This window comes from Lepidochelys olivacea, assembly GCF_965140295.1.
Source record: "Lepidochelys olivacea isolate rLepOli2 genome assembly, chromosome: 1".
Classification (NCBI taxonomy): domain Eukaryota; kingdom Metazoa; phylum Chordata; order Testudines; family Cheloniidae; genus Lepidochelys; species Lepidochelys olivacea.
The window spans coordinates 117,458,489-117,476,469 of NC_140411.1; positions in this window are offsets into that span (position 1 = coordinate 117,458,489).

The following is a 17,981-nucleotide window of genomic DNA, read 5'->3' on the forward strand; positions in this document are numbered from 1 at the left end:
TATGACTCTGTGGTTTAAAAATGTTTTCAGTCATATTTATAATAGCCAATAATAGCACAATTATGAGTAATCTTTCTATAGCAAAAAGGAAAAACATATTGTAAAAAACCCACCATCACCCAATTAATCCTCAACAGCAACTAGATATGTAAGAAATGTGACAGAGTATCTGAATAGCAGAAGCCTAATTTGGGTATACAGTTGGTTTTTATGTATCTGATCCACACTCTGTAACGAAAATGAAATCATGTTAAATTAAGTGTAAAAAATAAGTTGATTTAATTAAGCACAGAAAGACTTATTAGACATAATAAAATGTTAAAAAGTCAAATGATGTGCAGTTACATTTCAGTTAACACTGCTCAACAAATGCACTAAATTTATTCCTTTCAATAATGATGTGTTTTGAGCATTTAATTAGATAAATAATATTTAATCACTTCAGCAAATTTGAACTAGAAGAACTACTTGTCATCAAAGGTGACTCATACTTGCTAATATCTACCTTTAAAGAAAAGGTAAAGCTAGACAACCTCTTCTTCTTGAGCAGAAAAGAAGCATGAACTAGTACAAGTCTGTCTCCAGGCCTCATTAAAAATCAAGGTTTGCTAAACAAACTATTATTTACAGGAAGAAGTGTGCATATTTTAATGGGAAAGAGCTCTCACATGTTTGCCTCTTTTCAGCATCAGGCACTATAAGTAGATGATAAGAAAAGGTATTCAATAGATGTCCTATAATTCATCATAATACTGTTTCATTTAATAACTACTTTGCTGAAGTGATTGGCATGATTACAGGAAAATTACTTCAAATTATTCATCTCTTATCTTGCATCTCAGATGTCCTAAACTTGCATGATAGTTAACATAATGGGACCCTATTAATTACCGATGCTGTAAGTCCTTCACTACTTAAATATCCCTTCTACTGGGTGTGGTGTGTAACCCAAATAATGAAAATACAGCCAAAAATGCAACTGTATATCATCTCTTCCTGAAGATAGTGCCACCCATTGTTTACTAAATGTAATTTCAAGCACAGAAGTATATGGCTAATCATCTTTTAGGGGATTCCAGGACAAAAATAAATTCTATATGTAAAAAAAGTAGACAGTGTAGACATTCTGATTGTATGAATGTGCAGGGAAAATGGCATATGTCATCATTATTTTTGATTCAGAACCAGAGGTATGTGTCTTGCTTTAAAAGACATAATACATGGTTCCTGCTGTAAAGAGCGTTCAATCTCAGAGCCTGTTCCTTCAAACCTTAGGCATTCAAGTAGTCTTTATTCATGTGAGTAAACACATTGAAGTCAATAAGCACTATTTTCTGTTCAGTACATGCATGCAGGGGTGGGGACAGTGCTCCCCATATCCTGGACTCAACCTCCATGGTCAACTGCCCTGAACTTACACTCCTACTTTTTGTGGCCCATAGAGGGCCACGGGCAGTAGACAGCAGCACTCCAGCCACAGTCCTCAACCACGGTTTGCCCCTGACACGCCTCTGCACCGGGACTTGGAAGGGGCCTGGTTTATAAGCACCCTCCCACTGAAATACCAGCTGGCAGATATTCCATAAGGGTTCTCTCCTTCTTTTTTACAGTCCCTTTATGCTTCTGGAACAAAGTAAAGAAGTCTGGGGAAAGGGAAAATCAGCTTCAGTGGGTCAGTTCACAGGAGTAAGAACTATGGCCAGATACTTCCATGCTTGGCACCATGTACAAAAGTGGATATATTAGTAGAACGATTCTGAACTGGTAGCATTAACACCCACTTTGCAGAGCTAGAAATGGCTATACAGTATGAAGGACAATGAAGAATCACGTCTTATTTGTGTAAAGTTTGCAAGATCTGGCCCCAAATATATGAATCTCCCTTAACTCTGCAGTTTTAACATTGGTCGCCAGTATCTCAAGGGCTATAAAAATAGATCCACAGTATGATGATGACAGTAACAGTACCACTCTAAGATTACGTTTTGAAATCTGGAAAAGTAAAAAAGAAATTAGAGACCTTAATAATAATAGATTTTTATTTATGGTAGGCAGATGACGATGCCCAAAGGCAACCTGCCCCAAAAAATCCCGGAGTGGGAGCCAACACAAGAATTCCAATTACCCATCTACCAGAATCAGATCAACAAAGCAACACAGCACCTCAAAACAACATAAAATTAAACATGAAAACAAATTCTTAAGCCTCACCTTGAAGGATGTCAGAGAAACTCTCTGGCAAAGTTCATACTGAAGATACAAGTAATTACTTCCAAACATGCACAAACCTAAGTAGGCCAGGCCTCTATAAACATTCAGATATTGACAAAACACTATGTCAGAGAACCATAGGGTGTAACATACCAAAACCAGAAGAATGAAAGCTAACATTTTGTTCTGAAGTATATGCCTATTGTTCTTAGTGATTGCAACATAACTAGCAACAGGTATGCAATGGCTATAACCACAGGAATTGAGGATGAAGTAGCCTAATACTAAATTGCCTTGCTTTTTTAAGTTCAAACTAAAAATTCTTTAATGTTGTTTTTGGTTTACTATTACTATTTTTATTTTAAGACAAGAAGACATTTTTGGACTCATAATAAATTTTAAAAGATTATATGAGACAGCCATTGAAGTGGTGCCGGTCTTCTGGGCTCAGTATAATTTAATGGAATTGATTCAGTGCTCCTGTTTTGTAGCCTTTACTATCTCAACAATGCATACAGCACAAGATACTGCCAAGCTACTCAGAGATGAGACGAACTGTGTAGGACTTTATCAAATCTTAGTACACTTTCATATATCCTTAAAGATTTACAGGATGGACTAAAAGGTACATTTACCAAAATTAACCAGTGATCACTGTTTACAGATCTTTGGCATAATGGTAAATAAGGGTTCTAGTTTTAGGATTAACAAATTCTGTCTTCTAAATCCAAATTTCAAAATTTGAATTAGCCACAAATAAAAAAAAATACCGTTAACATTTTCCTTATGTGGGAAATCTGCAATCTGACCTGGGTTGTTTGCTGATGAAGTTGCACCACAAATCTGTCAGAAGGCCAGTAGACCTAATGTTCAACACTAGCGGCCATCCATATTGTAAACAAAAGGTTCATCAAACATCCAATGACACCATAACAATCATGTGGCTACTTGAGCTTCTGTTGCCACCAGAAACCCCTCTCCCCATCTTGTATATACACATTGCTTTTTAAAAAAACTAATGTAGACCCCCAAAAAAGTAACATTCCAAATTATGTACTGAAGATACAATTGATGCTGTATGTCAGCTCATTGAAAACAGAAAACTATTTTATATTTTTATGGTTAAACTCCATGGAGAAATGCTCAACTTCTACATAAAATGATTAACTTGAATATTCAATGTTAAACAAAAAATAACCACCTAACTGCAACATATCCAGTTTACACATACTGTATACTAAAAATCTGACCTATTTACATGGGTGGGAAAGGCACTTTTTAAAATTAAACATTTCCCTATTACATAGCATACCATATAAATGATGAAAAACACACAGGCAGTGCTGCTTCATGTGGCTGCCCCTTTTAAACTCTCCCACCCATCTGGGTCCCAGGGGATGAGTCAGCATCACCACGTTGGCCCCTAGTCCCCTTTTGCAGCAGTTTTCCGCTCTTTCCTCCCCCTCAACCCAGCCATAAAGCATGGTTTCCTGCATTCGGCCAGCCAATCAAATTCCCCCAGCCACGTAAAGGTGCGGTACAGTCATTTTCCTGTGTCCCTACCTCATACTTCTCTCCTTACCACTCAGGAGTCATTCTACATTACATGATCATAGAGAAAGGCTTATTTTAACAGTACATTTGAGCTCTACACTGATAATCTCACATGCTTCTCAGATGGCCCTGTGAACCACAAACCAGAATGGTTTGTTCACATAAGATATTTGAATGGCGGGGTCTTGGGTGGGTTAACACACACACACACACAGCCAAAGACAGAAGTAACTCTGGTGGGATCACCAAAGTGAAGGGGAACATTGTGTGACGGGCAGAACACAGATGCCTTAGACAATGTGATAGGGAGATAACCTCAGAGGAACCCCCAAGCCATTTGGGACAAAGAAATCTTAACACTTAATGCTTAACCCATGGGAACACCTGTTAAAGACCTGCAACATTTAATTTAAAATAAGGGCCAAATTTACTCAGCATTTCTGTCAGCTTCAGATGATTCTCCTGAAGGGTCCCAGTCCAAAATAGTCTGCTAGGAGGAGGTTGTCATGGTGCAAATGTGTCAGCTGTCCTCTTGGCCAAACCAGGGACCTTCAAAGATAAAAAGCATGAGTCTTTCTACTGCTTGAGCTAAAGATCCAGGATCTGTATTTGGGGCTTCAACAGACTCTCTTCCTCTGCATCCAGGTGCAGACAAGGACACGTAACACACACACGGACCCTGGGTTACATAAAGTGTCTATATCCTCCAATGCAAACACTGCCTGCCCTCCTCCAGAAGCATAAGTCTAGAATACAAAGATGCAATATACGTACTTCCCTTGGCCAGAAGGAGTGAACTATTTATCCCAAAGAATTTTTTAACATATATATTTTTGGAAACACAATATTCCTACTATTCCCTTGCTCATATGTAGAAATGTCTAAACTACCGATGTAGACTTCAGTTTTGTGCCTGTGAAACTCATCCTTCAGATTATTAGATTTCTAATATTACTATTTCACCCTGGAAAAGTTTCTCCACAAATGACTGGGTGCAAAATGACAGGTTGAGTGGAGGCCTCTTGAAGAATGTGGCTCTTTGTGGCCAAGTTCTAAACTCTTGTAAACCGTGGTTCCTAATGAAAATGGGGATGTAACCTCAACTCTGGTGGACGGTGGTACTAACGAGGGTGGACATCACTATCATACTGAAGTGAGACAGCAGGAGTGACAACTTAGTGCTGACTGAGTAACATCAACACAAGCCGCCTTTTCTGGTGTAACTGTCTTAAAGTGTCAGCAGATATGGATCTGAAATTGAAAAGACATTTTTGACAGCCTAATGGTTTAAACAGTTTTGAAACATTTAAAGCAACAATAAAACGCAAATGGGGGGAAAAAGGATAAGAATAATGGGGTGCGATTCCTCAAAGGACATATGGTTTCATCTCCTTTGCACATTTTTGTGCCTTCAAAGCTACTCTACTTCCTTCTGAAATCATGAGTCACAGTTTTTAAGAAAAACTTACCATGTTCACATGAATCTATTGAAAGAGCATCTAGCTTCATATCTTTGACTTTTATATTTAGCTATTAAAATATGCTGGTCCCACTTGTACAGTCATAATTTATTTTAAAGATTTTCAGGATGATCATAGCTAAGTTGTATTGCTCAACTTCATAAAATCATGAGACATTTCAAAATATTCAGTAAATTTAAATTTTAAAAAACTACCTCCTTTGGATGATAGGCTACCACTCATATCTATCTCAGGGAACAATAAAGCAGCTGCAATCTGTTTCCCTTAAACACAATGTCCAACAACTTGAAAGCGTAACTAGAAAAGTCTTACGCTCCCATTCTGCAAAATGCTTTGTAGGATTGTGTCCTTATATATAAAACCCCAAAACAAAAACACAAACCTCCATCTCCTAAACCTATGTTCTTTCTCAAACTTTCCTCGGCTCCAGCAATTTAGGGGAACTGACAAATATAAAAACGTAGTTAATGTTGTAGCAAATGATGATCTTATCAAGATTATAATCACACGGATTTGCATCTTTGCAATCTCAATATTTAGCTTCTGACTTTGTAACTAAAGATTTGCAATTTGATTTTTTTTAATTTGCAGAATATATATATATACTGACCTCCTCCAAGGAAGTTTTACGTTTTATGATCATAGAACCAGCATAGTTAAAATAAAATAAAAAATACATACATGGGGGAAAAAATAAGGAAAAGACTTTAAAATTCACATGTGAAATGAATCCCCGGTTTGTTGTATTCATTAGTTTGCTGTGGAGTTCAGAGGCTGTATTAACACTGTACTTGCACACTGCATAGTGATTGGACGTTCAGAATACTATTCCACAGAAATTAAGGGGTACTTAAAAAAAACATTTTGGTTTCAACAAAGTAATTAAAACAAATTTAAAAATCATTAAGAAAAACAGATAATGGGTTTTTTTTCAAAACATTTAAGCTTTTTCTTCTGTTTAGCACAACAATACATTTTTTCCCCTGTTAAAAATCAAAGCTATAGGCCTAGTTCTGTCATGGCGGTGAGCAGGCAGTTGGATACGGTAATGCATGCCTGAAGCCTTCACCAAGGATGATAAGCCTGCATGAATTTTACGAGTCTCAGTATCAAGGTTGCCCTCGCCCAAGGGATTTAAGAATAAGGGGGGAAAAAAGAGAAGGCAGATGTATGAATAACTGGCATTGTAAATCTTCACCGTGGCAACCTACAGCTAGAAAAAGTCTGTGATGGGTTCATGACTTGAGAAGAAAGCGACACAGCAGAATGTGAATGGATTTTCTTCAGCTACTTAATACACTGCTTAGAGCAGCTTAAGGGTGTGCATGTGAGAGTGTGTGTCAGAAAGAGAGTGTGTGTGCGTGTGCAAGTGTAGGGGAGGGGTGCCTGTGGAAATTTGTTAGAAGGAATTACTAGTGTTAGAGAGCTTGCCAGCTTTTGGGAGGCGGGAGTGGGGGAAGAATACCATTTAGCCTCAGAATATAAATGACTGGATTTTGCTTGGGAGAGAAAAAAAGATGGTGGGGGAAGTGCACAGAATTATGCAAGCAAGTAACAATGAGCAAATTGGACCCTTCACAATACAGCACAAGGTCAGAGAGAAAGTCATAAGAATAGGGTGGTGGGGGTGGCTGGTAGTAGAAACAGATCATGATAAATAGCTTCCCATTTTGCAAAATCTGGTAGTTAATGAAAATAAGATGCATTTGAGTTGTCTGTGAACACCTGATTCTTCCCCCACCCCCCGAAGCAGGTCTTGCTGATATATGAAAGCAAAACACTGACTCTAATTGTGCAATTATAAAACGGAAATGATGCAGGTTTGGCAACACAGAGAAAGAAGGCAGCTCAATAACATTGTTTAATAACAAGCAAATAAAGCTCAGAGGGGAAAGAGGTGACTATTTCTGCTTTAGACTCATTAAGGGCCTGAAACATATTGTAAAAGAGTGATATTTAATTATGGGCTGGACTGATAACATGGAGCAGGGCCTCACTGGGAGAAAGACCCTATGCTCCTAGGAGCTAGCAGCTCCAAACATCAATTACCATAATTATCTACCCGGTGCTTACAAAACGCACCCGTCTCCGTGTTCGTCAGCGACCCGTAAACAGGCACTGCACAGGCAAATTTATGGTCACAGTCAGCTGGGGCCAGGTGGGAAAGCAAGCTTCCCATTGGTGACTTCTGAGCAAAGGAGGAAAAAAGCAAAAGAAAGAAAAATCTGTCTTCTACACTACTGAAAGAGCAATTTATTACAGAGCATTTGCAGGAGACAGCATTTGTTGCCCTGCTGCCTTTTTTACCTCTGTTGGCTGTCTGGATGAGAAATGGGAGTATATTAACCAACTCATGGGTTACAGAATTCGGCTTGGCATGGTCCCATCAAACTTAGCAGTGCTAAGGAAGATCAAAGGTCAAGAGAGCATCAGCAGCTAAGATTTAGAACTTAGTGCATATCTTTAACCTTAGCTGCTGGGAACGGATGGAATCGTTTTATTTCTTAAATCAGGAACTTGGTCACACTGAAAGATATTACAAGGAGAAGGGTAGCATCCAGCTTGGAGATGATGGGGAAGTGAATAGTGTAATGAGACATAATATTCTTTAGGGGTCACACAGATAAACTTAAGAAATGTCTTTGCTTTGCTGCAGCTTCACATCTGTTATCAGCCCATAGGCTGCAGAGTTTGAGTATCTTTGTTTGTGTATTAGAAACTAAGGAAATAGAGTCTAACTACGAAAAGTAAGGACTAACTCTAAACTAACCCGCAATAAGCTCCTTAACCTTTTCACCTATTCGTACCATAATAATTCTGACTAAAGGAAGTCCATCATAAATGCAAAATACTAACTGCACACGAACTGAGGTTTGCTCTTAACGACAGAGCGATTTCCCTGGCAGGTGGGCACATAGGGTATTGAGGCAGAGGGAGTCAGGAAACTTAAAAACAAGCATAGATTAACTAGAATGTCTGGCAGTGGCAGAGGATCAGGATATAAGCATTTCTAAAGTATAGTGATATGGCAAAAGTCAATGAGATTCCATAGCACCCAGCTACAACCTACATAGGAAGGACAGTTTAGACACAGAAGATGGGAAGTAGCACTATACTTTAAAAGATTCTACAGATCCTAACGAGACAAAATTTATGAATGGAAAGGACAATACAGTGACATCGGTATAAGTACAATTCCAATCATAAAGAGTACTAAGACATTGGTGAGGTAATAGTACTGGCTTCTGGATCAGGAAAAGAATAGAGTGCACAATATTGAGGAAGACTAATAGACACCTAAATCTAGCACACCAGTAATAAATAATGGGCAGTGGCAACTGGTTCTAAAAATAAGGGATGAGACTGCAAATACCAGATTCTCACCCCCATATCACTGCAGGTGGCCCATATTTTCCAAGTGAAAAAATAAGCCGGCTGAGGAGTAAATAGGTGGGAGTGACAGGGAAGTGTTTGGGGACACAGAGGAAAGTGGTGGGAAAATAGGAAGAAAAAGAGATGCCTCCTATTTTCCCCATCCCCACATCCTTTCAGAATACAAGACCGGGCCATGTTCCAATAAGGGTGGGGAAAACAGTATTTACCCTCTTTGGCCCTTTACTGCTTTCTTTCATTCCCAACCTCTTCCCCTCCAGGCTAGCGCTCTTATCCTACCATCTTCCACTACTGTTAGCTCCACTGCATACATCCAAATGGCTCCCTTCCCACCTTGCTCTCAACCTTGCCAAGGCAGCCGTTACAACTCAGAACCTCTCCAACCCTTTCCAATGCAATCCGCTCCCATCCTGCTCAGAAACCCCTCCCACCTGAATCCCACAGGCTCAGCCTCCCTCACTCTACTTTTCACCAAGCTGAGAGCCTGTACCATCCCTTCCTACTTAATCTCTCCATAGCTCGGAAACACCCCCTTAGTTCTGAATCCTCTGCCCCCTCACAACCAGAACATCCTCATCCACACACATGGTTGTCCCGTCTCAGAACACAACCCCATCCCCTTTCCAGACTCAAAATCCTCCCCCAGCTCAGAAACCACTTGCTGGGTTTTGAGAAGCAAAAGCAGAAGAAGCAGGAAGGACATGCCAGCGGGCCTGTCCTCCAAGACTGTGGGGCTCAACTGAATTAGCCTCTCATAGGACTATTTCTCCTGCTCTGCACATGGTCCCTAAAACACATGGGCTGTAGAGACTCTTGGCAGGGCGGGAGCCTTACCACAAGTCCACCCAGTGGCCGTAGGTGATATTGGATCCACGGTACAACAGCAACACTACAGATACTGAACATAGTACGTTCTGCTGCCACTGCCAGCTACAGCATTACTAGTGAGGCTTAGCTCCACTAGCCCCTAGTGTCTAGCTGCCCCTGAGTGTATTCAAATACCTGTGTATAAAGTGGTCAAATGTCATACTGGGAACAAGATTTAGAAACACAGACAGCCCCCCAACCTGAAGCAAATACTCACCAGCAACCACACACCACACAATAGAACCACTAACCCAGGAACCTATCCTTGCAACAAAGCCCGTTGCCAACTGTGTCCACATATCTATTCAGGGGACACCATCATAGGGCCTAATCACATCAGCCACACTATCAGGAACTCGTTCACTTGCACATCTACCAATGTGATATATGCCATCATGTGCCAGCAATGCCCCTCTGCCATATACTTTAGTCAAACTGGACAGTCTCTACGTAAAAGTATAAATGGACACAAATCAGATGTCAAGAATTATAACATTCAAAAACCAGTCGGAGAACACTTCAATCTCTCTGGTCACTCGATTACAGACCTAAAAGTCACAATATTACAACAAAAAGACTTCAAAACCAGACTCCAACGAGAGACTGCTGAATTGGAATTAATCTGCAAACTGGCTACAATTAATTTAGGCTTGAATAGAGACTGGGAGTGGATGGGTCATTACACGAAGTAAAACCATTTCCCCATGTTTATTCCCCTCCCCCCCCCCCACTGTTCCTCAGACATTCTTGATAACTGCTGGAAATGGCCCACCTTCATTACCACTACAAAAGGTTTTCTTCCCCCACCCCCGCCCCACTCTCCTGCTGGTATTAGCTCATCTTAAGTGATCACTCTCCTTACAGTGCGTATGGTAACACCCATTTTTTCATGTTCTGTGTGTACATAAATCTCCTCATTGTATTTTTCACTGAATGCATCCGATGAAGTGAGCTGTAGCTCATGAAAGCTTATGCTCAAATAAATTGATTAGTCTCTAAGGTGCCACAAGTCCTCCTGTTCTTTTTGCGAATACAGACTAACACGGCTGCTACTCTGATGCCATAATATAAGTACACTATCCTCAGGGAAGGGGTCATACCAAAATTAGCAATGGTACTACACTTTAGAAAGGAGGACTTCAAAATAAATGAGGAAGCCTGTCAAAAAGACACAAAAGTCAAAAGTGAGGAAATTGAAATCCTTATACTTATCATGGAGGTAACCATGGTATGTAACCATACCATAACAGAATACATACATAGCCCTTGATGAAAAAAGGAGTAAGAAAGAAAGAGAAAAAAGTATAGTTTCATGGCAAGGTTCTTGTGTTACTCAAGTCAAATAGATATCCTTCAGCAAACTGGAAATCCAGCCCAAGAGAAAGCCAATAGAAGGAATAATTTATCCTGGGTATGCATGATGCATTGATGCTAGGTAAAATGTAAGAAAGAAACTGGAAAAGGAAAGAGTTAAGAGGTACCATGAAGAGTTAACATTCAAAGACAAACATAAAAATGAAAGTTCTTTATATATGTTAGAGGTCTTCAAGAGCATTGGTGAGTCTGCTGGACCATGAGGGAGTAAAGTGAGCAAATAAGGAGGATAAGGACATTACAGAGAAGCTAAACAATAAATTTGCATCAGTGTTCATCCCAGAGGGTGCTGATACTCACCCCAGACCAACTCTTTTCAGATAATAAAGATGAGACAGTGTCAGAGATCAAAATGTCAAAAGAAAAGACTCTGGAAAAACTGATAAAGAGCAATGCATCACCAAGCGTTCCAAGACTTATAAACAAACAAGAGTAAATTGGCTAAAAAAAAGCAATCTTCCATTAAAAATCAGCCATTGTATGGGAATAGAAGGCATCTATCTTTGTAAAAGGCACATGGGCGATTTTAGGAATTACAGAACAGTGAGCCTTAGTTCAACACAAAGTGAATGGGTTGAAACAATAATTAAAACAGAATTATAAAATTATATTATATCATGAAACACTTAGGGCTTTCTTTAAAGGAAAATTGTACCTCTCTAATCTATTAGAATTCTTTGAGCATGTCAGCAAAATAATGTGGTGTAGAACCAGGTGATATAATTTACTTGGACTTTCAAAAAATCCATAAGAGATTATGGAAACTAAGGCCACATCTAACCTGCAGCTAACAGGTGTGACTCCCAGCTTAGGTATACAGACGCATTAGTTCCACTCAAGCTAGTGCCTAAAAATAGCAGTGTGGCCACTGCAGCATGGGTGATAGCTTGGGCGAGCCGCCCAAGTACATATTCAGGGGATTGGGCAGGACTGGGTGACTAGCTTGAATCACCGCCCATGCTGCCATGGCCACACTACTATTTTTAGCATGCTAGCTGAAGCAGAGCCCACACCTCCCAGCTACTGTTCAGACATGCCATAAGTCACAAAAGGGGCATGTGAGCCCCTTGCTGACGAGCTATATATTGGATCCTTGAAGGACAATCCCATTAAGAGTATTTTTCTTGGGATTTAAAAAGCAGTAGCATTTGCCACTATTTTAAAAATTAATTGTATAATGAATTTTCCTGCTATTTGTTTGTCTGGCAGGAAGAAAGAATTTCTGGAAATCCTTGCCCTGTTTGCTGTGAATGTCTTTTCTGTAGTTTTATTTATCACCTGAGTGGGGACACAGTTGTGCTTGAATTAGGTGGAGAATTTAAAGGCGGGCCAAATGCACAGCTGACAGTAAAATAGCCTAGCACTCTGTCACCCAATTTCAAAGTTTCTGCTTACAAACACCAAAAATCTGTGCATGCCCTGACCTTGCACACACTTGTCAATCCACCTGCTTATACCTACAGGGCTACTGAAGACAGGCACCATCCTGGGGGTGCAGAAGAGGATGTGCCTGCAGGCTCTGCTGTGAGCACACAGCTGATTCTTTGCAAATTTGGCCCCTATTCCTCCTTGTGATTCACAAGCTGATAAACACTCAAGGAGACTCCTGGCTGCTCACATTCCTGTCAGCCACATACCAAAGAACAAAGGGAAGTAGGAATATTTTTTAATTCTACCCTCTCAGCTCATCACCACTCAGTTTACATTTAAATGTAAGAACATTTCACTACACACTCTGCTAATAATCAGAAACGAAAGCTTTGAAGTTTCCCTATTTCTCAGCTACCACCATGACAGATGCTTGCCAGAGAAAAACTCAGGGGGCATTTGCTTTCAAGCATTTTGGCTAAGAATAGTGCCCATTGTGCCATTTAATATTTCAGATATCTCTAGTGTAATCAGGAAACAGCAGTTACTTATTTATCTCATGTCTTGCTCCTTGATAGCTACCCACTACCGCCAGCATGACCTCTGAAGCACACACATTAATTTTAACTCAGTATTTCTATAGCATCAATTAATAAAAACTGACTACGTTTTCAACAAATGCACATGTACTGATAAATGAGGGTCTTGACTTAATTGCTCTGTAAATTAAGAGCTCACACTAGTGACAATAGAGAATAGTTTTAATATTTAAAAACTCATTAAATTTGTGTACATTTTGAGTAATTAAAGTCTCACAACCACTTTAAGGAGCTAATTTAAGTTTAATTCTTAAATGTATATCGCAGAAGAAGGCGACTTGTTAAAGAAAATATTGGTTCATTTTCTGAATTACTAAATTCTGTTGCATTATTTTTCTCATCATCTACTTTTTGTTTGTTTGTTTATTTATTCCCTTTTGCCCATAACAAGCTCTTTGTAACAGCAATGACAGCAGGTGTCATAAAGATGTTCTGGGACTGTGGGGGCCAAAATTCAATTACTGCAGTTACCTATTCATGGGGAAAAAAAAGAAAAATCCAATATTAATAGCATTAAGCCTCTCTCTTTTCTCTTCTGCATTGGATCATAACTCCATATTTTAATCCTTTAGATCTCTATCAGCTCCATTTATTAGATTTAAATATCTGGTGATTTGGAAAAAACAACTCTCTTTGTTTATGACTTACAGCTGTGTAAAGACATCATTCTAATGCCTAACTATGCATTATTTTGACAGGGCTTGGAGGGGTTTGTGCAAACCATGGATGTTTAGAATTATGGAAGAGTGAGCCCAGGAGACAATCAAAACTAAACCTTTGAACTACTGGTAAACAGTGTTTCCTTTACAACTCAGATCACTGACTTTAATAGATGATGTAGTATTGTAAAGGACAATCGCTGATTTCCTATCCGTCGACGCAATCCTGCAAAAGCTGAAGAATATGAATCCCTTTACTTACTTGACGAGCCCTGTTCAGTTCCAGGGGACTACCCAAATGAGTGAAGTGGCTCCCATGCTCAGGTGTTTGCAGGACTAGGTTCCAAGTATGTATGCAATTTCTTTGGATAGAAACAAATCCCAGTTATAACAACTTCACCTTTGTGCAGTTAACTTTGTTTTCTCCTGTGGCTTATATGTCAATCTTCATATTGTTACTAGTATTTAATCAGTGATTAAGCTGCCATACAGTAAATACAGGTACATTATGCTACAACATTTTATGTTCCTTCAATATTATGAAGTGTAATATTCAGGTAGGTTCTTAGATATGAAGGTGATAGACACTTAATACCTACAATACATGGCATGATTACTACTGAATGGTTATACTGCAACTTAAGTGTCTAACTGTAGATGAGAGGATGGTTGATTGTTCATTGACTTTTATTAAATATGGGCAAATACTGCAAAAATTATGTGAATAGCCACACACATTTTTAAATGTATTCACTTCTAGCAAAGCAGGTTTCTTTGGCAGATATGTTCTCCAAAACATCATATTTAAGCAAATATTGCAGCATATTCACAGAAATCAGTTTTCAAATTCTTAATTCTGAGTATTCACACCAGAAACCTGATTCAAGAAGTGGACAGTAACATGCCATGTGACCTGCGCCTAACACAAACAGATCAGATTTTGACTGTGGAATACCTGGCCATAAACTGCTCACAAATTAGCCTGAAACCAAGATGATAGGCAGTAGCAGTCATACCAGTGCCAAATACAGAGGTAATATAACCTCTCCACTCCTATTCAGTTTAAACAACCAAGGATCACATTAGCCCTCTTGGCTACAGTGCTGGACTGGAAACTCAAGTTCAGCTGATTATCCACCATGACTCCCATCTTTTTCAGAGTCACTGCTTCCCAGGTTTAAGTCTCCTGCCCCGTAACTGTTGCCTGCATTCTTTATTCCTACATGTCTGACATTACATATGGCTGTAATTAAATGCATTTTGTTTGAATGGGCACCGCTGATCAAATAATAGAGATCACTTTGTATGACTTCTCCGTCTACATTGTTATTTACAACTCCCCCATCCTTTGTCTCATCTGAATACTTTATCAATAATTATTTCATGTTTTCTTCTAGGTCACTGATAAAAATATTAAATAGTGTAAGGCCAAAAATTGATCCCTGTGGAACCCCAATAGAGAAACACCCACTTGATGATGTTTCACTTTTTACAGTTACATTTTGGATCTACCAGTTAGCCAGTTGTAATGCGTTTAATGTGTGCTATGTTAATTTTGTATCATTCTAGTTTCTTCCTCAAAATGTTGTGCAGTAAGTGCCTTATAGAAGTCTAATTATATTGTATCAACACTGTTACCTTTACTAACCAAATTTGGAATCTCATAAAAAATGATACCAAGTTTTTGACAAGATTAATTTGTTCATAAATTCATGTGATTGACATTAAATATATTACCCTTCTTTAATTCTTTATTAATCAGTCCTGCAGCCACCATTCCATTATTTTGCCTGAGACTGACATCAGCCTGACAGACTGTGTCATCCCATTTAACCTTTTAAACTTTTGGAAGAACATTATCTTTTTTCCAATCCTCTGGAACTTTGCTAGAGTTCTAAGGTTTATTAAAACTTAATATCAAGAGGTCAGAAATCTCTTCTGCCAACACTTCTACGACTTCTAGGTAAAAGTTATCTGGGCCTGTTGATTTACAGATGTCTATTCCTAGTAAATGCTGCTTAGCATCCTCCTGAGTTACTACTGGAATGGAAAGTGTTTAATCATCATGATAAGAATGCATCATTTGGCCTTTTCCCAAATACAGAAAAGAAATATTTAGCAAATACTTCTATGCTTCCTTTATTATTATTGACAGTTCTGCTATTTCCATCTAATAATGGACCAATACCATTGTTAAGATTCCTTTTGTTCCTCATATACTGTAAAAACTCCTTATTATCATTATCTCTGTTGGCCAGAGATTTTGCCTTGTGTCCTTTTGCTTCCCTTATCAATTTTCTACAATTCCTAGCTTCTAATTTATAGTCATTGTGATCAACTTCCCCCTTTTCCCATTTGTTATATATATATATTTTTAAATTAAAATAGCTTTACTTTCTTTCAACCCTAGCCTGTTTATTTAACCAGTGTAGCCTTCTTTCTTAGTTGTGGAAATGAGGCTTTTTAGGCATCTAGTAAAAAGTTTTTAGTTTTAAAATGTTATTTAACACCTCCCACCCCCGATACACTTGTAAGTAAGCCCCAACCTGGTGACATTTTTTTTCTGAAGCAATTATTAAAGGGACAATTATATCCTTTCTACCTCATATGTAATGAAAACAGGCAGCCAAACACTTGTGGTTTCGCTATATTGTGAACACAGTATAGAAACCACATAGCAGATACTGGACCTCTGCACACTATGGAACTGTTTCTTACGTGGGACTCCACCTGCTCCAGTATGTATGGAGGTTGTGATGACAGGAATGTGGCCAGTGAAACTTGATTTGGTTTGATAGATCCATATGCCAACTTCTTTCCTATGCAGGGCATGGTGCAGCAGATTCAAGGGCTATTGCTGTCCTCCATTGCTTCTCTGTGGCTTTGGGGAATGACGGTTTGTTTCCCACTCCTGATAGCTGCAGATTCCCTTTCCCATGAAAAGCTCATTCACAGTAACTGACCCTAAGTCTTTAATAACAACTATACCTTAAAGTCTTTTGTCTGTTGTAAGGACAACATTCAGTATAGAGCACTTTGTCCCCATGGGCCCTAGGAAACGAAGCAGCCCCTTTGGGACACTGCGTTCTGCTGACTAGTGAATATCATTTCTGGAAGAGCAACCCAAGTCTCTGACTCTCAGCTTTTAAAAGGGAAGTGGGGGGATGTGGCAGCTGCCCAGTATTTTTAGCAGTGTGCCACTTTCTAGTCAGGCAAATATTCAGAGTTACAGGAAAAAACACAAACAAAAAGCAGACAGTAAATCTGAAACACCATAATCATTAGTACCCTGTATATAACTGTACTTCATATGTTATTTTCTACCTTTCCCTGCTGTACTCTTTTTGGGATTTAAGGCTACTCTTTCACAGTTCATGAACTGTTGTAGTCACTCTTATTACCACAGTATACCCCCAAATCTCTTTAGAATGACCAAAACAACCAGTTCTTAAAAACAATGTTTTAAGGGTGATAGAGCATATTTAGGATGGGGGGAGAGGGAAAGGTTACTATTCCACGTAAGATGTATGCACTTAGTTTTCTTACCCAAGTTTTTAGAATGTTTATAACCGTTGGCGGGCCTAAGAATTGAGGGTAAAAGAAGAGACATGATATAATGATATAAATGATATTTAACTTGTGGTGGGGATACCAATGTGATCAATTGTGGGGCTATATGACAGTTAATGATTGCCAGCAGCACAAAATAATGTAAGAAGAGTGAAGAACGTGTTACACAGTTGTAGCTTCTGGGGAAGGCAGGTGGGCAGAATACAATTACCTGAGATGGACCTTGATCAGGAGAAATGAATTAGCACCCATACTCTTGTGAAAATTGCTTATGATCTGTAATTACAAAAATTGGCATGATGCTAGTTTGAGTTCCATCTGAAAGACAAAAAGAAAAGGGGGACTTGTGGCGCCTTAGAGACTCACCAATTTATTTGAGCATAAGCTTTCGTGAGCTACAGCTCACTTCATCTCATGCACAATGCCTGTAAGTCAGCCAGAGGTTTACTGCTAGTACAGAATTAGGCGTTGATCCTGCAACTGACAGGCAGACTGCGGATCCCACCTGGAGCCCCAGTTAAGGCTACATGAGGGCACCCCGGTCCATTCACATGCTGTCAACGGTAAGTCTGGGGCCTTAGGGGGAAGAGAATCACCCATAAAATTACAAACAACATTTTCTACAGCCTCCCACCCAAGCACTGATCAGACTTAACTCTTTATAGAGTTAATGAGATTGGTCAAGATCACATGGAAGGTAAGGAGGTGGTATAGCATTATCTAATCAAGGAATCTAATATGTTTCGCCTGTACTGTACACATATGCATTCAATTGTTTTGGAAAAAAAAGTTTTATTTCATAATAAATAGTAGAACATACCAATATATAAATTATTCCTTATGAAAAAGTCCTGTAGAATTGAATGTAAATGAAATCAAAAGGGTTTTGTAGACATTTAACAGGT